The following is a 24,707-nucleotide window of genomic DNA, read 5'->3' as shown; positions in this document are numbered from 1 at the left end:
AATTTCCTATTACGGTTTGCACCCAACTATGCCAGCCTCCAGAGTGTAGACACCCTGGATCTCTGGAGTATGGATACAATGAAGAGGGTGTTCCATCATCCCACCACAGCTAACTGATCCTTGGTCTGATGAAAGTGCATCGAGGTAGTTGCTCAGCCGTCGACAATGTAATTGAGTTTCGGATGTTGGCCAAGGAGTGTGGCTGGAATGGGAAGGCCTTGGCCATGCTGTGCCAGCATGGACTCCAAAGGGAATTAAAGGATGCTTTGGGAGAGCCAGTAGGGTACTGATTGATCAGTCCATCCGCCTCAATAATCGCCCGACAGAGTGAAAGTGGGACTATCTCAAGAGGTTGAAGAAGGCTAGACCAAGTCCAGCCTCAGTGCATCATAGTTCCACTTCCCAACCTCAGACAGTGACCCACCCGTCTCCTGCACAAGGCCCTGTCGATCCGATGCAAATCAGCTGCACAAAGCTCTTCAGCGATGAGAGGTGTTGATGTCGGAGTTGAGGTTGCTGCTGCTGCTGTGGGGAAACAGCTTACCTGTGGGCCAAACATCTGAAGTGGACACTGCTAAGACCATCCAGCGTCAGGAGGACTGTGCCGGTTGCAGTCATTGCTCGCAGCCCTACAGATTCTGGAGTTTTGCTGAGGATGGAGATCTTCTGGGGAAGGAACCAGTGAAAGGTAAATGCTTTTATGAACTCTGGGGCAGCTGGTAATCTCCTAGACCTGGGGACAGCCCAGGGTCAAAGAATCAAAACCTGGATGACTTGTCAGTTAGACAAACCTGAAAAAGATGAGCAGCTTACCACAATTTTTGCCCCAAATTAAGGTGATAACACCCGTTCATTGGGGAATCAACACGCTTGAACGAAAGGCCCAGGCGCAAGGGGAGATTCCAAGAATGATCCTCTGGGTCATCTGTTCTGTCAGGTCTAAGGTTCTTTAACAGGGACACATATCTAGAGTGACTGCTCACCTGAGGATTGCCAGAACCCTCGAGTTTGTTAAGAGGATATACTGGTGGCCTGGAATGACAGAGAAGTCCAACAATATGTGCAAGGGTGTGAGATGTGTGCTCAGAAAAAGGAGCCCCACATCCAACTTCAGGGGCTCCTTCACCCTCTACCTGTTCCAGACAAACCATGGGCACACATCTCCATGAACTTTGTCACGGGTCTTCCACTTTCCAACAGAAAGACATAAGAACATAAGAAATAGGAGCAGGAGTAGGCCATCCAGCCCATTAAGCCTTCCTCGCCATTTGATAAGATCATCGCTAATCTGTCTGTAAACTCAGCTCCATCTACCTGCCTTTTCCCCATAACCCTTAATTCCCTTACTATGGAAAAACCTATCCAACTGTTTCTTAAATATATTTAGTGAAGAAGCCCCAAAAGCTTCCCTGGGCAGAGAATTCCACAGATTCATCACTCTCTGGGAAAAACAGTTTCTCCTCATCTCTGTCCTAAATCTTCTCCCCTGAATCTTGAGGCAATATCCCCTAGTTCTCGTCTCACCTACCAATGGAAACAACTTTCCTACTTCTATCTTATCTATCCCTTTCAAAATTTTGTGTATTTCTATAAGATCCCATTTCATTCTTCTGAACTCCAGAGAGTATAGTCCCAGGCAACTCAATCTCTCCTCATAGGTTAACCCCTTCATCTCTGGAATCAACCCGGTGAACCTCCTCTGCACTGCCTCCAAAGCCAGTATATCCTTCCTCAAGTATGGAGGCCAGAACTGCACACAGTACTCCAGGTGCGGCCTCACCAGTAACCTGTTTAGTCACAGCATGACCTCTCTGCTCTTGAATTCAATCCTTCTAGCAATGAAGGCCAACATTCTGTTTGCCTTCTAAATAACCTGTTGTATCTGCATACTAACTTTTTACAATTCATGCACAAGCACTCCCAAGTCCCTCTGCACAACAGCATGCTGCAATTTTTCACCATTTAAATAATAATCTGCACTTCTATTATTCCTTCCAAAGTGGATGATCTCACATTTACTAACTTTGTATACCATCTGCCAGACCTTGGCCCACTCACTTAACCTATCTATATCCCTCTGCAGACTCTCCACATCCTCTGTACAATTTGCTTTTCCACTCAGTTTAGTGTCATCAGCAAATTTTGCTACTCTACACTCAGTCCCCTCTTCTAAATCATCAATGTAAATGGTAAACAGCTGCGGGCCCAGCACTGACCCCTGCGGCACCCCACTCACCACTGACTGCCAACTGGAGAAACACCCATTTATACCAACTCTCTGCCTTCTATCGGTTAACCAATCCTCTATCCATGCCAATACACTTCCTGTGACTCCATGCATCCTTATCTTATTTATAAGTCTCTTGTGCGGCACCTTATCAAACGCCTTCTGGAAATCCAAGTGTATGACATCCTTTCTATCCACTACCCTCATTATGTCCTCAAAGAACTCCAGTAAGTTTGTCAAACAGGACATGCACTTTCTGAATCCAAGCTGCATCTGTCTAATGGAACCACTCCTTTCTAAATGTTTCGCTATTTCTTCCTTAATGACAGCTTCAAGCAGATGTTAAGCTAATTGGCCTATAGTTGCCTGTCTTTTGCCTACATCCTTTTTTAAAAAGCAGCGTGACATTTGCTGTCTTCCAATCTGCTGCCCAGATTCTAGAGAGTTTTGATAAATGATTACCAACTCGTCTACTATAACCTCCGCCAATTCCCTCAGCACCCTGTGATGCATTGCATCAGGACCAGGGGGCTTATCTACCTTCAGGCCCTCTAGTCTACTCATTACTATCTCTTTAGTGACAGTGATTTTATCGAGGTCCTCACCTCTCATTTCGTCCATAATATCCTTCTTTGGCATATTAGACATGCCCTCCACGGTGAAGACCGACACAAAATAGTCGTTCAATGCCTCAGCCATTTCTTTATCACCCAAGATCAATTTCCCCTTATTGTCTTCCAAGGGACCTACATTGACTTTAGCCACCCTCTTCCGCTTTATTTATTTATAAAAACTTTTGCTGTCTGTTTTTATATTTTATGCTAATTTACTTTCATACTCTATCTTCCCTTTCCTCATTTCTTGTTTAGTTTTTCTCTGTTGCCTTTTAAAGTTTTCCCAATCCTCCAGTCTCACACTATTCTTTGTGACTTTGTACACATGAGCTTTTAATTTGATACTATATTTTATTTCCTTAGTTATCCAAGGCTGGCTCTCCCCACACTTACTGTCCTTACTTTTGACTGGAATATACTTTTGTTGAGCACTGTGAAAAATCTCTTTGTAAGTATTCCACTGTTCCTCAACTGTCCTACCAAATAGCCTGTGCTCCCAATCCACATTAGCCAACTCCTCCCTCATCCCATTGTAGTCTCTCTTGTTCAAGCATAACACACTAGCTTTAGATCTAACTATTTCATCCACCATCTGAATGTGAAATTCAATCATACTATGATCACTCTTTCCAAGAGGATCCCTGACTACAAGATTGTTAATCTTACCCATCTCATTGCACAGGACTAGATCTAAGATAGTATTTTCCCTTGTAGGTTCACTAACATGCTGCTCAAGAAAGCCATCACGATGCATCCTATGAAATCCTCCTCGAGACTTCCTTGACCAACCTGATTCACCCAATCTATGTGGAAGTTAAAATCCCCCATGACAACTGCTGTTCTGTTCTTACAGGCCTCAGTTATTTCTTGGTTAATCACCTCTGCCCTGCAATATTTTTATTAGGTGGCCTATAGACACCACCCACCAGTGTTTTTTTCCCTTTACTACCCAGATGACTCAATATTCTGCTCCGAAGATCTTATATCCTCTCTCACAATCGCCTGATCTCATCCCTAATCAAGAGCGCCACCCCGCCTCCTGTGCCTTCCTGCCTATCTTTCCGTATTACCTGATACCCTTGGATATTTAATTCCCAGTTATCTCCACCTTGCAACCAGGTTTCTGTAATGGCCACTAAATTATAAGCCTTGGTACTGAGCTGTGCCACAAGTTCACTAACCTTGTTTCTAATACTACGGGCATTTAGATAAAGTGCCCTTATATTCATTGTCCTTTTAGAATCTAGTGACCTGTGTGATTTTTGCTTTTTACTTTTATGCTCTTCCTTTTTTCCTTCACTAACTCTAGCTTTGAACACTTCACTCTTTTTTTTCTGTGTGGGTTCCCATCCCCCTGCCATGTTAGTTTAAAGCCTCCCCAACAGCACTAGCAAACAATCTCCCTCGGACATTGTTAGACCGTCATCGTGGTGATTATGGACTGCTTCTCAAAAACGTGCATTTTCATAGCAGCAGGCAGACTACCGTCAGTGGCAATTGCCCTTCATCAGGCCTTCAGGGTCCATGGATTTCAGCTCTACACTGCGTCTGGTCCTGGTTCACAGCTCACTTTGTGTTTTTGGAAAGCGTTTTGTATGCTGATCGGGGCTACAGTGAGCCTTTCCTCTGGGTTTCAGCTGCAGTCCAATGATCAGACGCAGCAGGTGAACCAGGATATGGAGCAAACCTTGAGATGCCAGGCTTCAGAAAGACCAGATGAGTGGTGTGATCAGTTGATGTGGGCAGATGTTGCCCACAGCGCACTATAGACTTCTGCACAGGTGATGTCCCTATTTGAATGCCAATTTGGATATTCTCCACCATATTCTTTTCTGAGCAGGAGCCGTGATTGGGGTTCCTGCTGCTGAAGATCTTGTCAGGTGCTACAAGGAGAAATAGATTAGGGCAAGGGAGATTTTGTTGGCCTTTACATGTAAGGCTGAACTGAGGCCAACCATAAGAGAAGACAGGGACCAGCTTTGCCGCCTAGGTACAAAGCCTGGTTGTCTACTCAAGATTTGCCTTTCCAGATGCACTCAAGGAAACTGGTGCCCAAGTTCATGGCTTTTCAAGGTCCTTAAGAAAGTGAATCTGGTAGCTTATACTTTGTAAACTCTCCAGGACCCTTAAGATTAATCCCACCTTCCATGTATCCAAGTTGAATTCTGGTCCTTTAGTCCCATCACCATCTGCCCTGCCACCACCAGATTCATTGATGGGGAACAGGTCTTCACCATAACAAAAGATCTGAATCCATGAATGGTTCAGGGTGTTTGGCAGTTCCTCGTTGACTAGGTAGGGTTTGGACCCGAGGAACGGTGCTGAGTTCCAGAGAGGGACATCCTGGACCCGGCATTGATTCATGATTACTGACAACATAACCCCAAGCAGCCAGTGCGTCAGGGGTTGGCCAGAGGGAACGCACCCGATCATACCAGCCTCTGGGTTTAGATGCTCTGATTATCTTGTGTATGGATAGCTGGTGCAGTTCTTTAAAGATCCTGGCATGCTTTGCTAATTGGTGGACAAGTTTTGGCACCAAGATTTGGATATTTAAAGAGCACCTGAACTTGTCTCAGTCTCAAAATCGTGTCCCGATTCTACTCCAGATACTCCAGTGCTTATCACCCTCACCTAAGCCTCTCATCACATTTCCTTTCTTAATCTCTTCACCTTTCTCTTGTTCTTTACGTGGATCCCTAAAGCATACCTCTTTAATTCCGGTCACTGGACTCCTTAGAAAAGTATAGCACAGGAACTGGCCCTTTGGCCTGCGGCCTAGTCACAGTGGAACCCAAGCATCCTAACTTGCTGGATGAGCCTGTTAAGAGGGACCTCATTGAATAATATGGATTGGTGTGAAATTTGGTAAAATAGTGAACCCAAGAAACATTATGAGATAGTTTATTACTGGTTAAATAAAGGTGTTGTTTAAATATTGATATACGTCTAGTTATTAAATATGTTTTGCAAGGGTGTTATTAAAGGCATTATATACAGTGCTGTGCAAATGTCTTAGGCATATGCTGTATATATAACCTGGGTGTCTCAAACCTTTGCATAATACTGTAATAATTTTATGTTATACACTGTATCACAGCCACAAAAGAAAGCAAGTTTCATGATATATGTGAGTGATGGTAAACCTAATTCTGTAATGGACTGAGAATGGGACGGGGGTAGGGAAAGGGGAACCATGGTTGGGAAAGAGAGGAAGGGAAGAGGGGAAGGAGTGGGAAGCACCAGAGAGACATTCTGTAATGATCAATAAACCAACTGTTCAGAATCAAATGATCTTGCCTGGTGTCTCAGGGCTGGGTGCGCCTGTAGCCATGCCACCTGAGCCACACCCCTCCCGCAGCACTCCACCCTCATCACTTCCAACACCCTTTGCTCCCACCAGATTCACAAACTCACTTTCCACTCCATGTTGACAAACACAGTACTGTGCACCCTAAAACTAGGCTGGTTTCTATATAACTGCCATCTCTTGAGTCTATCAAATGGAGAAGATGAATGGGCAAATGTCTGTGCTGAAGATGGGCCCAGACCACTCTACTTTCCACTTGAATATCAGAAAGTATGACAGGGTTTTGGTATCAGTCTTAGTTCACGTTGAGAATCTGCTAGAAATGGAGACAGGGCTTAAAGTGTGGTTGGTTTTGCTCCAGCAGCCTGACATCATCGGTGTGCAGCTGCACAAACTGTGTGCAGTTCCAACCCAACTTCCTGTACAGTACATCAGTTCTTAAAGCCATAACACCACAGATAATGTTGCATGTTACAGATAATTACCATTTTATGGAAAAGTAGGCTTCTTTATTACTCAGTTATGAATCTTTTTTTCCCCCCAGGGCAGCTTAGACTTACATTTTCCTATTTGCACCCATTAAGCTTCTGCTCAATCTTGAAGACCCTTACACTGCTGTCTAAACACAACCAATGCGACGTTGGTTCTTTCTGGCCACTGAAAGGAGGAGTCAGGGCTGGGGCAGAGGATATTGGATGTTTGTACACCTGGCCTGGGAGCAAGGTTGGATCGCTCTGGGCGCTGAGGCGATTTGAAGAGCTTGAGAGCGGCTTTGGGCTAGGTGGCAAAATCTGGGCCCGGAGCAAGTTGTTGGGTGGCGTGGTCTAGGCCTCGAGCCCTTTGCCATAGCCGGATCTTAGTGCGAGGTACAATCCAGTGCTCAGATAATTTAAACACCAGCCCAGATCGGAGGCAAGAGCCGATTTTGCATGCTCTCCACAATGTTCACTCCTCTCTCCAGGGAGCCGGAACCTTTTGCCGTTCAATTGTTTGGTCAATTTAAGTGCCTGCTCAAATAGATTGAAAAGACTGGGTGTCAAGATCTGAGGTGAGAGCTGATTCCACTCGCTCTCCATGATGGTCATGGCGCTGAGGCTATGAAATCTGCCCTGACTGCTGTGCTCCATGCTCGATAATATGATGAACTGATGAGTGAGGCTTTGGGCCTACTCTAGGCTGCTCCGGGATTCAGATCTGAGTTTGGTTCGCATTGTTGTCATTCACTTCAATTGTTTGCATGTTTTGTGTTTTTTCTCTTCCTGTTGCGCACCAGGTGTTGATCTTTTACTTTATTTTTGTCTTTAATTGCATTCTTTCGGATTTCTTGCTTTGTGGCTACCTGTAAGCAAACAAATCTCAAGGTTGTATAATTTTATAAATTGTTCGATAATAAATGTACTATGAATCATGAATCTTTGAACATTGAACTGCAACTGACATCTACTCTTCCTTGCTACTCAACTTTAGTTAAATAATCCCATCATTTTTGCTTTTTGCTCCAAAATGAATGAACTCCCACTTGGTATGGTGGTTGTCCATCGTGTCCGAGGATGACAGGGAACTTGTGTGGGAGAGCCGTTGCACTGGAACTCGGGAAGCCCAGGTCCAGTGATACGAACAAGGTCACAAATTGGGGTCTTCGTTGCTATGGTGGATGCCTTATTATGCTCTTTGCTCTCCACAGAGCGTTGCAGTACTGCCTTCCTGGCCGTTGGATCTCACTGTAGATCTCATCCACCCAGTCCGCCAGAGCTCGTGCTAGGACAGGCATGCCCCTATCTCACCGGGGTATGAGGCCGCCGGCTACACTGTCCTGGTTTAGTCCGCTCGTCGAAGCAGTGTACCGCATGCAAACCGTTGCTTGGAGCCACAGATGAGAGCTGAGTGTCTGGTGGGGCCTAAAGGTGAGCGAGCTGCCCCAGAACGGTCAGAACAAGCCCCTTCGTGCCTCTCTGGGCCCCCCAATCACTCACACTTAATGGTGTGGAAATCTATCTGTCAATGTTTCCCCCCACTCACTTCATCACCGTTGCCGCCTGCAACTCTTATGCTGTTGCCCATGGTGCTTACTCTACCAGCTTTCTATTTGTTTATGGCAAATGTGAACATGTTGTTCTCCGCAGTTTTTTCAAAAGATAAGCACATTGCAAAATTGAGGCCCGAACACAGATTGCATCTGTCACCGTTCGTCACTTCCTACCACAATATTCTCAAAGTGCCTTCCTTGCCATGACCTCAAGACCTTAATGTGGCAGAAAGGGTTCATTCAGCATGCCATATCAGTGGTGTTTTTATTTTATTCCATTGTGGGGATGTGAGCATTTCTGTAAAGGCCTGCTGTTATTGCCTATCTCTGATTGCCCTCGAGAGCAACGAGCCCTTAATGAAGCTTTCCCCACATTAGTTTTAAGGAGTTCCAGATTTACTCGACCTGCTGTGGAAATTTCATGCATGTGAACAGACTAGGGCTGGACATCCTGCAGCACGTGATTGACCTCCAACTGTCTAAAGCGTCTCAAGCTGCACTGAAGGAATTGGAATCAAGATCCAAATCAGAATCTTGCGGAAGCTGCAAACACGGGAAAATCTGCAGATGCTGGAGATCCAAAGCAGTACGCAAAATGCTGGGGGACCTGATGAAGGGTCTCTGATGCACCATCAATAACTCTCGGAGACGTGAGGCGAGATATAGGCTTTTATTGGCTTGAAGAAAGAACAAGCAGCAATTGACCACCACACTACATCCTGGAGACTGAGACTGGGGCTGTGTCTCCAATCGCCTTTATACCGGGTCTGTGGGAGGAGCCACAGGAGCAGTCAGCGGGACGGGGAGGGGGGGGAGCGTGTCCAGACAGGTATATGTAGTTCACCACAGTCTCGGCCTGAAACGACAACCGTCCGCTCTTTGCCATCAATGCTGCCTGGCCTGCGGAGTTCCTCCAGCAGTTTGTGTGTGTCGTCTTGTGGAGGCTGGAGGGGTACCTGCAGGGAATAATGCTTCTGTGCACTCACAGCCCTCCAGAGGCCACGGGCTTGGAGGAGCTGTCAGAGCGACTTAGAAGAACAACTGCAGTGCGCTTCTCCCCAAAACCTTTGACCCCATTACTAATCAAGAACTCCCAACCTCCGTTTTAATTATACCCAATCACTAGGCCTCCACAGATGCCTGTGGCAATGAATTCTACAGATTCACCACCCTGGGGCTAAAGACATTCCTCCTTATTTCTGCTCTGAAGGGATGTCCTGGTTTTCTGAGGCTGTGCGCCACTATTGGAAATGATCTCCTCGCACCGTGAACACAGAAGACTTAGAAGATACAAAGTGAAGACACTTTGGGTGTTCGCAAAGCAGAACATCCAGCCTCTGAGATGTTCATGTTGTCGTGGTATTTGGCCAAGTTAAACTCCTGGTTAATGGTGACTCCCAGGATAATGATAGTGGGGAACTGTCTGCTGATCAGCATACATAGGTGGTTACCTTCCATCCAGTTGCAGACGGAGGAAAGAGAGCCTTCCAGCAATCAACGTCTGACTTGCTCATGCAGGTGTACTGGAAGTTGCCATGACACATTTCTTTTCAATAGACAGTAGCCCCACTATCATTTGAAATCCGTTCCCGTCCAAGTGGATAAACCATGGGTGACTCTGTCTGGAGCCCCAGCTGATGAAACCAGTTTGGAATGCAATGGCTAAACCAGAAAGAACACATATTGAGGCACGTGGCTCCACAGAGTACAAACACAGCAGTCAACTTGACACAGGGACTTTACTATCTGCGTAAGTGACAGCACAGGAAGGGACACTGATGTGCAGCTACAGTGGGACGTGGCAGTTGAGACTAACAGATGTTGGCCTGGACAAACATATATCTATGGGAAATGTCAGTTACTGAGATTTCTTTGAGCTCAGAGTCTGAGAGCATCAAGAAGTCAGATAGATTCCTGATGCAAGAACTCCAGAGTACAGACACTCTGCTGGGAGAGGGGGGACAACCATAGCAGAAGGGGGGAATGAGTCTGCAAGTCTCAGAGAAAGAGCGGAAGCACTAGACAAATTAAACTTTCCTTCAAGTTTGAAGTACTGAAATTCTGAATAGGACATTTAAAAGAAGTTTGGTTAAATACACGGGTGGGAGGAATATGGAGGTCTATAGTCCAGGTGCAGGTTGATAGGACGAAGGAGAGTAATAGTTTGCCACAGGCTCGATGGGCCAAAGAACCTGTTTATGTGCTGTGGTGCTCTATGACTCTATGACTCCAGGACTATTCAAACCAACCACAATGGGATCAAAATTCAGGAAAAGAGATGGCGAGATCATTTAGAATTCAGCGCTATTGAATTTAATAAGTGGACATAATTTACCTTTGTGTGTAGATTCAGACATGGAGCTGCCTCCCAGGTGCAGGGATAGGAGACAATTACAGAAAATAGGAATACAGAGGGAAAATAAACCAGTCCTGATTGAATGGCAGAACGTACTCAATGGACCAAATGGTCTAGCAGTGCTCCTATGACTTATAGGATAAAGGAGAGGTAGGGAGAGGGTGCCCAATCATTGTAGAAACCAGCAAAATAGGATCAGAAAGACCTGAAATCCTACAAACAATGTCAGGAGGTCAGAAAGCGAGTTTAAGATAGGATTGAAATGTGACAATGTCTAAATCACTCCCACAGGTGATTTATTTAATGTTATTAATGGTAGTGTGGTGGATTAAGGCTCCACAGTGTAAGTGATTGGAAGACTGGGCTTCTATTTTAATCACAGTCCATAAGGAGTTTGTACGTTCTCCCCATGACCGTGTGTGTGGATTTGTTCTGGGTGCTCCGGTTTCCTCTCACGGTCCAAAAGGGATGTACGGGTTTGGGTCAGTAAGCTGTGGGCATGCCACGCTGGCACCAGAAACTTGGCCTCAGCACGTTTTCAGACTGTGTAGGTTGTTGACAGAAATGACACATATCACTGTATGTCTTGACGTTTCAATGTACAAATGACAAATAAAGCTAATCACTATCTTTATCTCTAATCTGCCCACCTCAACCTCTATTTCTGGAAACTCATGACCAATACGCACCTTCCTTTTCATGAAGGAGCTGCCCCTTTAAAATCTTTCACCTCTGATCTTCAACCTGTGCTCTAGATCCTTTTATAAATGCCCTCTTATTTACAGCACTCCCTCCCTGTGAAAAAGATGAAGTGATTTCACTCTCTTGATGCCCCTCATGACCTAACACATTTCTATCAGGTCACCCCAAAATCTTCTGCATTTCAAGAAAGTAAAATCATTGTCAATGCAGTCTCTCATTGTAACTTCGGCCCCAAGATAGGCAATATCCTAGGAACTTTTTCTGTACTCTTTCTAGTTTAATTACATCTTTCCTGTTACAGGGAGGCCAAAACTACACACAATATTCCACATACAACCTCTCCATCATTTTATATGATTGCAAACTATCCACCTAATGCCCTGACTGATGAAGGTCAGCATGCTAAATACCTTCTTCGCCATCCTGTCAGGCTGTGATGTCACCCACAGCAAACCATACACTTACACTCTGGGTCCCTCTGTTCCCCAGGGCTATATCACTCACCGTACATCCTGGCCTGGCTTGATCTCCCAAAATCCATTGCCCACATTTATCTGAATTGAGAACCACCTGTCAGTCCTCAGCCCATACACCTTGCTGATCAATATCCCCCTGTAAAATTCCACCACCTTCTGCACTGTCTACAATGCCAGCTACTTTTGTGTCACCCACAAACTTGCTAACCACACCTTCTGTATTCACATCCAAATCGTTCGCACAATTTGCAAACAGCAAAGGTCCCAGCACCAACCCCTGGAGCACAAGCTCCCTGTCAGAGAAACAACCCTTGATCATCGCCCTGTGCTCCCCAGCACTGAGCCAATTGTAAACCCTGTCCACTCTCTGGCCCTGGATCCCATGCAGCCTCAACTTCCAGACTAGCCTACCGTGAGGGACTTTGTCGAAGGCTATTTAAACAGCGTCTTCTACTCTACCACCATCTACCGTCTTTCTTACCCCCTTGGAGAACTTCAAGAGGTTTGTCAGACACAACTTCCCACATGCAAAGCCGAATCAGGTCCTGCCTCCTCATATGGGTTGGTAGATGCTATCCCTCAGAATCTCCTCCAGCAACTTGCCCAGTATTGAATTCAGACTCACCAGCCTGTAGTTTCCTAGCTTGTTTTTGTTATTCTTTTGAAACAACACTGGAAACCCTCCATTCCTCTGGAACCTTGATACGTGTGAGAAATCCATCGACGGACTTCAGCGATGCTTTCTCCCGCCACTTTGGAACATGAAGGAGACAGGACATCTGCACCGACCAGACGACCCACGAGGATCTGGAGAGTCACGTATCTAGCCACAAAGGCGGCTACTCAGGGAAAGTGGAAATAAAGTAGAAACAGATGGGAAAAGCAGCACAAGAATTGAGCTAATGAAAGCATGTAGATGGAATAGAGAGAATGGAGAAGCAGTATCACATGCCATGATATTAAATGAACCACACTACCTCAGTACTTTCTTTTGCTTTCTTTTTGCACTAATTTAATTTAATTTTTAATAGATTTCTTATTGTAATTTATAAAATTCATTGTAATGTACTGCTGCTGCAAAACATAGGCCGGTGATGTTAGATCTGATTCTGAAGGAGAGAGTCAGACTCAGGTTCATTTGTTTATCACCTGTACGTAGAAGCCTACAGTGAGATGTGCCGCGTGCATTAGCAACCCACACAATCTAACGACGAGACGGGAGGAACGCACACATTCCGCCTCCAGTACAGCATACCCACCATGCTCGGCAAAACAACACACAGCACAGCTAGCAAGGAGACAACATAAGCAAAACCGGCCTCAGTTCCTCCCTCCCACCCACACGCACACACAGCTCTTCAACCCCAGGGCAGGCTGTTTTCGGCCTCCAGTGGATGCATGGATTCGCACTCATTGGGTTTCATTCCCCCGGTGGTCTCACAGAGACCAGTTTTCTACAGACTTTGGATTAACCTCAGTCTTCAGTATCGGCCCCAGGACTAGCCAATGGCGACAAATGAGGACCCTGAACACTAGGCCTCAAAATCTGGACTTGTAAGCATCACTGGCCTTCGTGGCTCCTGCCCATAAGGAACTCCAATCCCAGAACCCAGAGATTTGAGTTTAGCCCACATTAGAGGAGAGGTTTGGAAACTGAGGCAGTGGTCTGCTCCACCAGCAGGATGTGCAAGATCAGCGACACCTCCAGTGCCCCAGGTGACTATACCGTGACAAAGTGTGTCCATCTGAAGGATTTATAGCAGTCAGAGCTGTGGACAGCCTCACTAAGGAGCATCAGGGATGTGAAAAATGTTCCGGTCTGTACGTTGAGCAGGTCAGTCACACCACAGGCACAGAAGGAGATGAAATGTGTGACAACCAGGAGGGGGCAGTGAGTGCAAGCAAAGTGATCCCATGCGGTCCTTCCCTTCTCAACTAGCTAAAGTATTTTGGATGTAGATGGGGAAGGGGAGTGGTGACATCTCCGAGTGATGTCGCTGTTTTGGGTCTTGGCCTGAAACCTTGACTGTTTGTTGTTGTCCATAGACACCGCCTGACCTGCTGAGTTTCTCCAGCACTTTGTGAGTGTTACTCTAGATTTCCAGCATCTGCAGAATCTCTTGTGTTCAGGAGCAGCAGCTAAGTCTGTGACACAAATATGGCAGGGGAGGGACAAATCTCGGGGGACTGCCATGCTGGGGGATGGGAACAGACGGGTGACTCTACGGCACAGAACGAGATTCCAGATTGGTCTGTTGCCTCCTTGGTGGTGGGGTCAGGGCCGTCTCAGACTGGGTGGGGGGGGCTAAGAAAAATCTGGACAATAAATTAGGCAAATCCAGTTGGCAGAGCAGACAGATGCAGGTTAGTCAGGTGAGGAGAATGAGCTTTAAAAAGAATTTGAGAGGAAAGTACTCTATATGTTTGTGTGTAGCTATATTTAACTAATATCTGTGCTTGCTATCTTATATGAGCCTTGAGCTGTGTGTGACTGTTGGTACTCTGTTTTGCACCTTGGCTCTGCTGGAATGCTGTTTTGTGTGTGACAATTAGACTTGAACTTGAACGACACAAAGAGTGATTGATTTCTGGCCATTAGAGGTGGTGGAATCAGTCACAGTTGCTCTACTTAACTGCTATTTAGACAGGCAAGATATAGAAGAATACTGCTGTAATGTGGCCAAAAGGGATTAGTGTAGATGGGTGAGATTGTCAACATGGCCCAAAGGACCAGTCTCACTGCTGTACAACTCCCTGACTCCGATTCTAATGCAACCTCCATGCAGACACCCTAACGATAAGAGGGAAATTAGTGGACAGATCACGAGCATATGGATGATCGAAAAATGGAGGGCGATGTAGGAAGGAAGGGTTAGATTAGTCGCAGAGTAGATTAAAAGATCAGCACAACATCAAGGGCCAAAGGGTCTATTCTGCCATGTGGTGTTCCATGTAATCAGAAGAGTGAATAGGAATATATTGAAAATATTAATTACGCCGTTATGGGTTGGATCAATAAAAGGGCAAAATGGGGATGCCAAGCCCTATTCCTGAAAGCTTGTTGGATTCATTCTTCGATGGGTCAGCCGCCAGTGGTGGAATCAGTCACATTTACTGTGCTTAAGGAACATTTTGACAGACTCTTGAATAAGCTGATACAGTCCTGATGTGGCCAAAAAGGGATTCGTGTAGATGGGTGAGATGGTCAACATGAGCACGATCCATCAACATGAGCAATGCCAGGTCTAATTGTGAGAAACATAACTATCAGATGGACAAGTTCAATGTCGACACATACCATGAGGCCATATTACAGAAATATTTCATCTCCAAGAGAAAAAAAAGAGAAATACAGTGGCTTCTGGTTAATTGGGGCACATTGAGACCTGTACACTTTGTCCCAATAAGCGGCTGCCCCAGTTAGCCGAAGTTTCATGAGAGTACTTAAAAGTGCATAAAAAAGACAAACTACTGTTTAATTGAGTAACAACTTATGTGTTTAAATGAAATACAGAACAAATTAGAATACTACTATTAAGTTTTGTAACGCCAAAATATAAAATTAGCTGGAAGGAAATCAAGGGAATCCAGAATATGAGTCTAACTTTATTTTTACTTTAAGGGAGGTGTGGATATATGATGTAAAGGTGTAATGATGTATGCCATTCACCTGTTTTACATATAACCCATTATGAATTATTTAAATTAAGCAAAGAATGCTTAATCAAACAATGTATTTACAAAATTACTCAAATATTACTGAAATATAAAATACAGAATAGCTATAAATACTAATGCAGTAGTATAAAACTGAGGATTAGTTCCTAATATTTTTCAACGGAGGAATTCATCAAGTGTATGCTGCTGTTTACCTTCGATTGACTGTAAATGAGCAAAATCAGCGCAGACAACGGACTGCCCTCATACAATGCTGTTGCATCCTTCAAATCCTCATTTTCCATTGCAACATTCAATATAACTGTCAATACCTTCAAATTCTTCTTAGTTTCTAATTTGTTGAAATAGTGAAATAGTTTAATTTTCACCCCTAGTCACTTCTGGCATCTCTAAACCTGAATGCTTAAAACAGCAGCGAGCAAAACAGTTCTGAATTACCTTACTGCTTATTTCTTGCCAGCTATTAGTGACAAAAATCACAGCTTTTGAATAAAAACACATGCAAGTGATGCTATTTAAAAACTGATCACTCTAAACATGGAATAGTGTCTAAAAGCCACACAGGGGCACACGACCGATGTCAATTAAAACTGCTTGGCAGCAGTCTCCTGTCCCAATTAAGTGACATATTGTCCCAAATAAACAAAAGGAATCTCAATTAGTTTTTGTTCTTTAAGAATCATCCCAAATAAGTGTCTGCCCTGATTAACTGATGGCCCAATTATCAGTACTCCAATGATCTGAATTTTGCAAAAAGCAAGAAGGGTGAATAGTCCATTCGTACTTGTGTGACGTTACTGGTCAGTGAATCCCAACCTCTGTCTGGTTCCATTCCGACTTCTACAGTTCCCCAATCCCAACCATCACCCTTTCCTGAATGCAATCTCTACCTTCTCTGATCCCGGCCTTGATCCTCCCTTATTTTATTTTTCCACTGATCCTTCAAAATTTTCCTGATCTCAGTCTTTTCCTGGTCTCTAAAACTCTTCTGATCCCTTTTTTTAGCATCTCCTAACATATTCCTTAACACTGTCTGTTTCCACTCTACATTTATTGCATTCCCTATTTTTCCCAATCCCATAAATGATACTTTTTCATCCCAGCCTCACAAATCTTACCCTTTATGTTCCCTGGTCCTAATCTGTTGTTGTTCAGTCATTAAGTTGAGTCCAACTCTTCGTGACTTCATGGACCGTAGGGTTTTCATGGAAAGATACGGAAGTAGGTTGCTAGGCCTTTCTTCTGCACAGATACTGCTGCTGCCCAGGTTGGGACCTAGCTGGGTTTGAACTCAGGACCATCTGCCTTGAAGTCACTGCTGATGCCACTACACCACCAGCTGGTCTCCAAATCTCTTTTACTCCCCCACCCCCGGCCCCAAAGCCCTCTGTGATTTCAGACTCCATTCTCACCTGACCCCAGGATTCTATGGATTCTGTTTTCCAATCTGCCTACCCAGCCGATAAAATGTAAGTTCTAGCTATCACAAAATGAGGTGATATAGAGGCCTGGTATAAATTCAGAGGATTATTAATCTGATATCTAATTATAAACCTATGTTTAGCATAATACTCTTAGAAAGCTGGATTCTTAAGAGACTTAATTCATGGATTATAAAAAAAATTGAAGGGCTTTAGAAAGTAACGTGTACAAAATTATGAGTGATATAGACAGGGTAAATGCAAGCACTGAGGTTTTTTCCACTGAAGTTGGTTGAGACTAGCACTGGAGGTCAGAGGTTGGTGAAAGGTGAAATATTTAAGGGGAACATGAGGGGGAATCGTCACGCAGAGTGTGGAATGAGCTGCCTGTGCAAGTAGTGGATGTGGATTTTGATCATTTAAAAGAAGTTCGTATAGGTACATGGATGGGAGGGGTATGGAAGTCTATGGTCTGGGTGTAGGCAGATGATACTAGGCAGAATAACAGTTTGGCACAGACTAAATGGATCAAAGGGCCAGTTTCTGTACTGTCTGCTCTTTGATTCTATGAAAGACTTTTTGAATTTGATAGCTCAGGAGGGCTGGGAATGACGTATATTAGTAACATACCAATTAAATTATGTCAGGTATCAGGTTAATTTGCTTTTTCAGCTTCATTTTCATCAATCTCCTTTATTTACATGCTTGCTCTGATGAATATGGCCTTGCAGAAATCTTTTGGAGAAGGTTAAAGTAAATGGAATGTGGATAAGAAAAGCAAATAGATTGCACTTGATTAAAGCAGAAAGAAGCTAGTAAAGGTTAAGAGGGATTACTCATTATGTATCTCAATGATTTAGATTTAGAACAAGAGGAAATGATCTCAGATCTCAAAGTTCAAAGTAAATTTATTATCAAAGTACATATATGTCACCGTATACCAGCAATTTGCCAACAACAACAAAATAAGGACATGGAAAATAATTCTACTTATCAAAGGAAATGACCAAAGGAAAAAGATGAGAAACAGACAACAGATTATGGTGTTAAATTTTGCATTAAAAGTAATCATCAATATTGAAAGATATAGATGAGGAGAGCATGTTTCCTACATTGGGGGAGTCTAGGATCAGAGGGGAGGGCACAGCCTCATAATACAAGGACATCCCTTTAGAACAGAGATGAGGAGGAATCTCTTTATCCAGAGAGTGGCGAATCTGTGGAATTCATTGCCACAGGTGGCTGTTGAGGCCAAGTTATTGGGTATATTTAAAGTAGAGGCTGTTAAGCTCTTAGGTAAGAGTGTCAAAGGTTATGGGGAAAAGGCAGGAGAATGGGGCTGAGGGGATAATTAGTCAGCCATGATGGAATGGCGGAGAAGACTTGACAAGCCAAATGGCCTAATTCTACTCCTATGTCTTATGGTCTCATGTTTGGAACTGGGAGAAGGTAGACGATGTGAATGTCAAGACTTGGGAATTTCAGATTCAGCATACTAAAGGTAACATGTCAGATGGGTAATGGCACTATTAAAGATAGCAGAAAACATGATTCAAAATTCAATTTTATTTATCACGTGGATATCAAAACATACAGTGAAGTGCATCGTTTATGTTAACAACCAACCCACCCGAGGGTGCCCTGGCGAAGGTCTGCATGTGTTGCCACACGTTCCAGTGCCAAAATGGCATGCTCACAATGCTCGGCAGAACAACACAGAACACAGCAAGCGACAATACAACAGCAGCACACACTCCCCCCCACACACTCATACACAGTCCTCTAACCCCAGGAAAGGCTGTCTTCTTTGACTTGCAGACTAATACTCAGCCTCAGCCTCACAGACTTGGGCTTCAATTTCCCTCACATACTCACAGAGAATTACAGGCTCAGTTACAGCCAGTAGGCCTCAACTTCCATACTTCCAATTCTACCTCTGGGCCTCAATTCTCAGCTTTGGCCCCACAACTTGCTGATCACCGAAAACTAGGCCTCAAACTCCGGAGTCAGGATTGACAAGGACCCCGAACACTGGGCCTCGACCTCTAGTCTCACTGAGGTCAGCAGGCACAAACCTTGCCACATCTCTTCAAAAATACTGAAAATATCAAGGCTGCTAATCTTCTGTGGACTAATCTTGCTTTGATTGGCTGCACTCTCTCAGGTCAAGAAATCCAGACAACTGCCTGCTGAGGAGGATGTCCTTCCAAGCCAAAATCAAAAATGTTTCCTGGGGATCACTTACACGCATAAGGGTTCAGTCACAATACACGCTCAATCCTTTCTCCTTGGATTATCGCCAAATGCTTTGACATCCTGAATGATTCAAGTGCTTCCTTGTTTGTCCATACTAGGAAGCGACAGCAAATTATTAGCCACGTCTGGCAATCTCTTGCCTGACCTCTAGTACCTCATGCAGGGTCAAGTTAGTGTGGGGTGAACTTCACAATTCTTTAAAGTAGAGAACCACAGAAAATGTCTGTGTGAATCTTGCTCTGAAGCTGATGAACAAGGACAGACTGGGAACAAAGGAATCCAGGAGAAGGAATCCAAGCCTGTTCCAGCATTTAATTACATCAAACTGATCTCCTCCTCAGTTGTCTGTTAGCCTTCACTCCTTGATCTAATAAAATTTCTTCACCCTTCGTGAAACATTCCAATATCTCACAGCAAATAAAAGATTTCTCTGCAAATTCAGATTTAATTGACAGAAGCAAAATACTCAGCAGAATACATCTGGTGGAACTATTTTTGGAAATAACTTTCAGGGTGTAATAATTACCTAAACAACCAAGTAGGAATAAGCAAGACTGTGCAGAAAGCATGTTTTAACTCAATAGTATGTCAGGGCAGGATAAAATCCAATCGGTGTGAACAGGCAGCCAACAAGCATTTACATCATTGCTACGAGATAGGTTTAATTTAACATAGAACACTATTGCACAGCACCGACCATTCAGCCCATAATGTTGTGCCAACCTTTTAACTTACACTAAGATCAGTCTAACCCTTTCCTCCTACATAGCTCTCCATTTTTTCTGACATCCATATGCCTTTCTAAGAATTTTTTAAATGGCCCTAATATATTTGCCAATACCACCATCCCTGGCAGAGTATTCAACACACCTACTGCTCTCTGTGCAAAATATTTACCTCTAACATCCCCTCTATACTTTCTCCAATCACCTTAAAGTTATGCCCCCCTCATATTAATTATTGCCAGGTGGGGAAAATGTCTCTGACTATCCACTCTATCTGTGCCTCTTATCATTGCGTACACCTCTACAAGTCACCTCTCCTCCTTCACTCCAAAGAAAAAAACCTTAGCTCACTCAATCTATCCTCATAAGACATGTTCTCTATTGCAGGCAGCACCCTGGTAAATCTCCTCTCTAAAGCTACTACATGCTTCCTATAATGATACGACCACAACTGAACATAATATCCCAAGTGTGGTCTAACCAGAGTTTTATAGAGCTGCAACATTACCTCAATTCCCCAACTCATGAAGGTCAACACACTGTATGGTTTCTTGACAACCCTGTCAACTTGCATGGCAACTCTGAGAGATCAATGGGCATGGACCCCAAAATCCATCTGCTACTTTTAATGTAAAGTCATTGCTTAAGAAGTTTTATTTTTAGTTTATTCATCCTTAGAATACAGAGACATAATGTGAACACATAATTTCCTGCCCATTCTTGGTTATATGATGGACTTTATGGATCCTGCAAACAACTTGAAACATCTACCTTGGGTTGCAATTGGAAGGAATTAAGACCCAGGTAGGCCACACCAAGTCTGAATGGCACGCTTTACTCCCAAAAGGATGTCAGTGAACCCAGATAAACTTTTACATGATTTGATAGCATTGTGGTTATTTTTACATAAGACTTTAATCGTACCCAAGACAAAATGCAAAGATTTTAAATAGAATTACACAAACATCCACCCCACTATCTAGGCCATGCCCTCTTCTCGCTGCTACCATTGGGAAGGAGGTACAAGAGCCTTCCACACACCAGGTTCAGAATCAGTTATTACCCTTCAGAACTCAGCCTCCTGAACTATCATGGATAATTTCACTCACCTCACACCTCAACTCTGATCTAATTCCACAACCTATGGACTCACTTTCAAGGACGCTATAGCTCCTGTTTTCAGTATTATTTATTTGCTATTATTTTTATTATTATTATTATTCATTTTTTCATATTTCTGCATGTTAGCTTTTTTGTCAGTTTGTTTGTGTGTAGCTTTTCAGTGACTCTATTGTATTTTTTTGTTCTACTATTAATGCCCACAAGACAACGAAGACTGAATATTGTGACATAAATGTACTTTGATAATAAATTTACTTTGAACAGTTGGATTTGAATGTGCAATCTCTGGATCATTAGTTCAGTAAAGGTGTGTATGGGGTATCTGGGAGGGGTAGCACCTCTGGTGGGGGAAACATGTTGCGTCCTTTTCAGGCGGTTTGTCCACCTTCGGTCCCCACCTGGCACTCAGCCCTCACCTGTGGCTCCCCGTAGCTGTTTGCATGTGACAGCGGCCACACCCCGGGCAACGGCTAAACCAGGTGAGGGTGGCCAATGGGTCTCAAACCCTCGGTGAGATAGGGAGTTGTCTATCCTAGCATGTGAAGACAGACTCCAGTAGACTGAGCGGAGGAGACCAATGGAAGGTCAAGAAGGCGGTCTCTGCAAGCGTTGTGGAACGTGTAGAGCAGGACAAGACACAGAAGATGTCCTGGTCATCCACCGCGCCTGGTCCCCCACCGTGCCTAGTCCCCCACCGCGCCTAGTCCCATCTCCAGCTGTCTCGACTCTAATCTTGCCACTGGATCCAGATGGGAATTGGGAAGAGAGAGTGAGGCTGATGCTGCGCAACTCTCCCTCGCTTAAATCCAAATCCAGCGCTAGTCTCGACACCATCACTAGCTGGCTGATGACGTAGTGGCATCAGCGCTGGACGTCAGGGCCAGAGGTCCTGAGTTCAAATCCGGCCGACTCCATTGCGCACTCTCCAACTGTGCTGGGTGAGAGTTAGTTCAAACCCAGCCGGCTCCCTTACACGTTCTCCATCCGTGCTGGGTTGAGCATCGAGTTAGCAACTCAACCTCGTAAAAAGTACTAATGGTGTCGAGGTCTTCATCGATGACGATGGACGAACCTTACAGTTCAGTAAAAATCCACCACAGGTTTGCTGAATTTACAGTTACTCTCAAAGTCATTAAATGCCATTGGTTCAATATGTGATTGAGTAATCACAAAAGTGACCATGGGGGGGCACTTTATCCTCAAATTGGAGTTGAATGTCACAAGTCTACTGGACCTGTGTGAGGCTGCATTGTCCTCAGATAGAGTGGGTGCAGCAATGTGATCACTAACTATGAATAAAACTGGATTTTGCCTGACAAAGCATCGATTCATTTAGATTCTGAATGTTTTCATTGGATAATTGAATGCAATGGCAGACATAAAAATTATTTGTTAAACTGTGTTGAATCAGAAATAGGAGCTTTCTCACCTCTGAGGCAAGTGGTTGGAGAGATCCAAACTCCAATCTACTGGATAAGTTCTAGGCCGATTCTCTAGATTAGAACTGAGGGAGCATTGCATTGCTTGAGTTGATAACTTTCAGAAGAAATACTTCAGAAAACCTCTGGTATTCTCTTTTGAAAGATGTTAAAAGTAAATCCCACAACCATAATACAAGAAAGAGAAAGAGAATTCTTTCTCATGTCCTAACCAATTTCTATTCTTTTATGCCTAGCATGTAAAACAAATAATGTGGTCTTTCATTCCTTGGGTGTCGTGGAATCTTGCTGTTATTAAAATCTGCATTTCTGCTTTTCCTCGTGATATCAGATATCAAAAGTAATTAACTAACGTGCAGTGAACTGCGAGAAGGTGGCAGAAGTAGATACAATTTAGAATGTTTGGAAGTTCAGTTGAAAAGAAACAATCAAATGACAAGACACATGGTTATAGAATAAACTGAAAGACTATCCTTTGCATGTAAGGAATTAACACAAAGGAGTAACGAGGTTTTCATTGTTTTCCAACAGCCCACCATTTTCATGTGAGATGTCTCACTGAAGGTGATATGCCTTCCTGCAGTCTCACTATCTTCACCACCTGTCCTTTTTTCAATCCAGAGTATTGTGCCATTAGATCACCTGCTTGTACTCTTGGCAACCTTTACCTTATATCATGCCAACAACTCTGTAACATCCTCTTTAGTCATCACAATGTGCTCTGGGACCAGCTCATGTTCTGTAATGTTAATCAGAAGTCCTCGTTACACAAATTGCTCAAGATGCCATGTCAACCTGAGACTGTTTTGCTGATGACATCATCCTATAAGTCCATAAGACATAGGTGCAGAATGAGGCCATCTGGTCCATCAAGTCTGCTCTGCCATTCAATCATGGCTGATCCTTTTTCCCTCCTCCTCAACCCCATTTCTCGGCCTTCTCCCCATAACCTTTGATGCACGTTGTGATGACTAAAGAGGACGTTACAGAGTTGTTGGCATGATATAAGGTAAAGGTTGCCAAGAGTACAGGAAGGTGATCCAAGAATCTATCAATCTCTGCCATAAATACATCCAACGACCTGGTCTGCACAGCTGCATGTGGCAACAAATTCCACAAATTCACCACCCTTTGGCTAAAGAAATTTCTCTGCATCTCTGTTTTGAAAGGGCGCCCCTCTATTCTGTGGCTGTGCCCTCTTGTCCTAGACTCTCCCACCATGGGAAACATCCTTTCCACATCTACTCTGTCTAGGCCTTTCAACATTCAAAAGGTTTCCATGAGATCCCCCCTCATCCTTCCGAATTCCAGCGAGTACAGACCCAGATCCATCAAATAGTCCTCGAATGATAACCCTTTAATTCCTGGAATCATCCTTGTGAACCTCCTCTGGGCCCTCTCTAATACCAGCACACCTTTTCTAAGATGAGGGGCCCAAAACTGTTCACAATACTCAAGGTGAGGACTCACCAGTGCCTTATAAAGCTTCAGCATCACATCCTTGCTCTTGACTTGCAGCACACTGAAAAGCTTGAGCATGTAAAAAGATGTGCTAGAGCTTTTGGAAAGCATCAAGTTGGATAAGTCACCGGGACCAGACGGGATATACCCCAGGCTACTGTGGGAAGCAAGGGAGGAGATTGCTGAGCTTCTGGCGATGATCTTTGCATCATCAATAAGGACAGGAGAGGTTCCGGAAGATTGGAGGGTTGTGAATGTTGTTCCCTTATTCAAGAAAGGGAGTAGGGATAGCTCAGGAAATTATAGACCAGTGAGTCTTACTTCAGTGGTTGGTAAGTTGATGGAGAAGATCCTTGGAGGCAGGGTTTATGAACATTTGGAGAGGCATAATATGACTAGGAATAGTCAGCATGGCTTTGTCAAAGGCAAGTCATGCCTTATGAGCCTGATTGAATTTTTTGAGGATGTGACTCAACACGTTGATGAAGGAAGAGCAGTAGATGTGGTGTATATGGATTTTAGCAAGGCATTTGATAAAGTACTCCATGAAAGGCTTATTGAGAAAGTAAGTAAGGGGACATTGCTTTGTGGATCCAGAAATGGCTTGCCCACAGAAGGCAAAGAGTGGTTGTAGATGGGTCATCTTCTGCATGGAGGTTGGTCACCAGTGGGGTACCTCAGGGATCTGTTCTGGGACCCCTACTCTTCATGATTTTTATAAATGACCTGGATGAGGAAGTGGAGGGATGGGTTAGTAAGTTTGCTGATGACACAAAGGTTGGGGGTGTTGTGGATACTGTGGAGGGCTGTCAGAGGTTACAACAGGACATTGATAGGATGCAAAACTGGGCTGAGAAGTGGCAGATGGAGTTCAACCCAGATAAGTGTGAGCTG

At 44.1% G+C, this 24,707-nt stretch overlaps 1 pseudogene; it reads right to left on the bottom strand.

Moving 5' to 3' along the window:
• Positions 1-7,376: 7,376 nt before the first annotated feature.
• LOC140715378 (DNA-directed RNA polymerases I, II, and III subunit RPABC1-like) overlaps positions 7,377-24,707 on the bottom strand; it is a 43,802-nt pseudogene continuing 26,471 nt past the window's right edge.

The sequence above is a fragment of the Hemitrygon akajei genome, chromosome 23 (genome assembly GCF_048418815.1).
Source record: "Hemitrygon akajei chromosome 23, sHemAka1.3, whole genome shotgun sequence".
NCBI lineage: Eukaryota > Metazoa > Chordata > Chondrichthyes > Myliobatiformes > Dasyatidae > Hemitrygon > Hemitrygon akajei.
The sequence above is the reverse complement of the archived record's forward strand: the minus strand, read 5'-3'. Positions and strand labels throughout refer to the sequence as shown.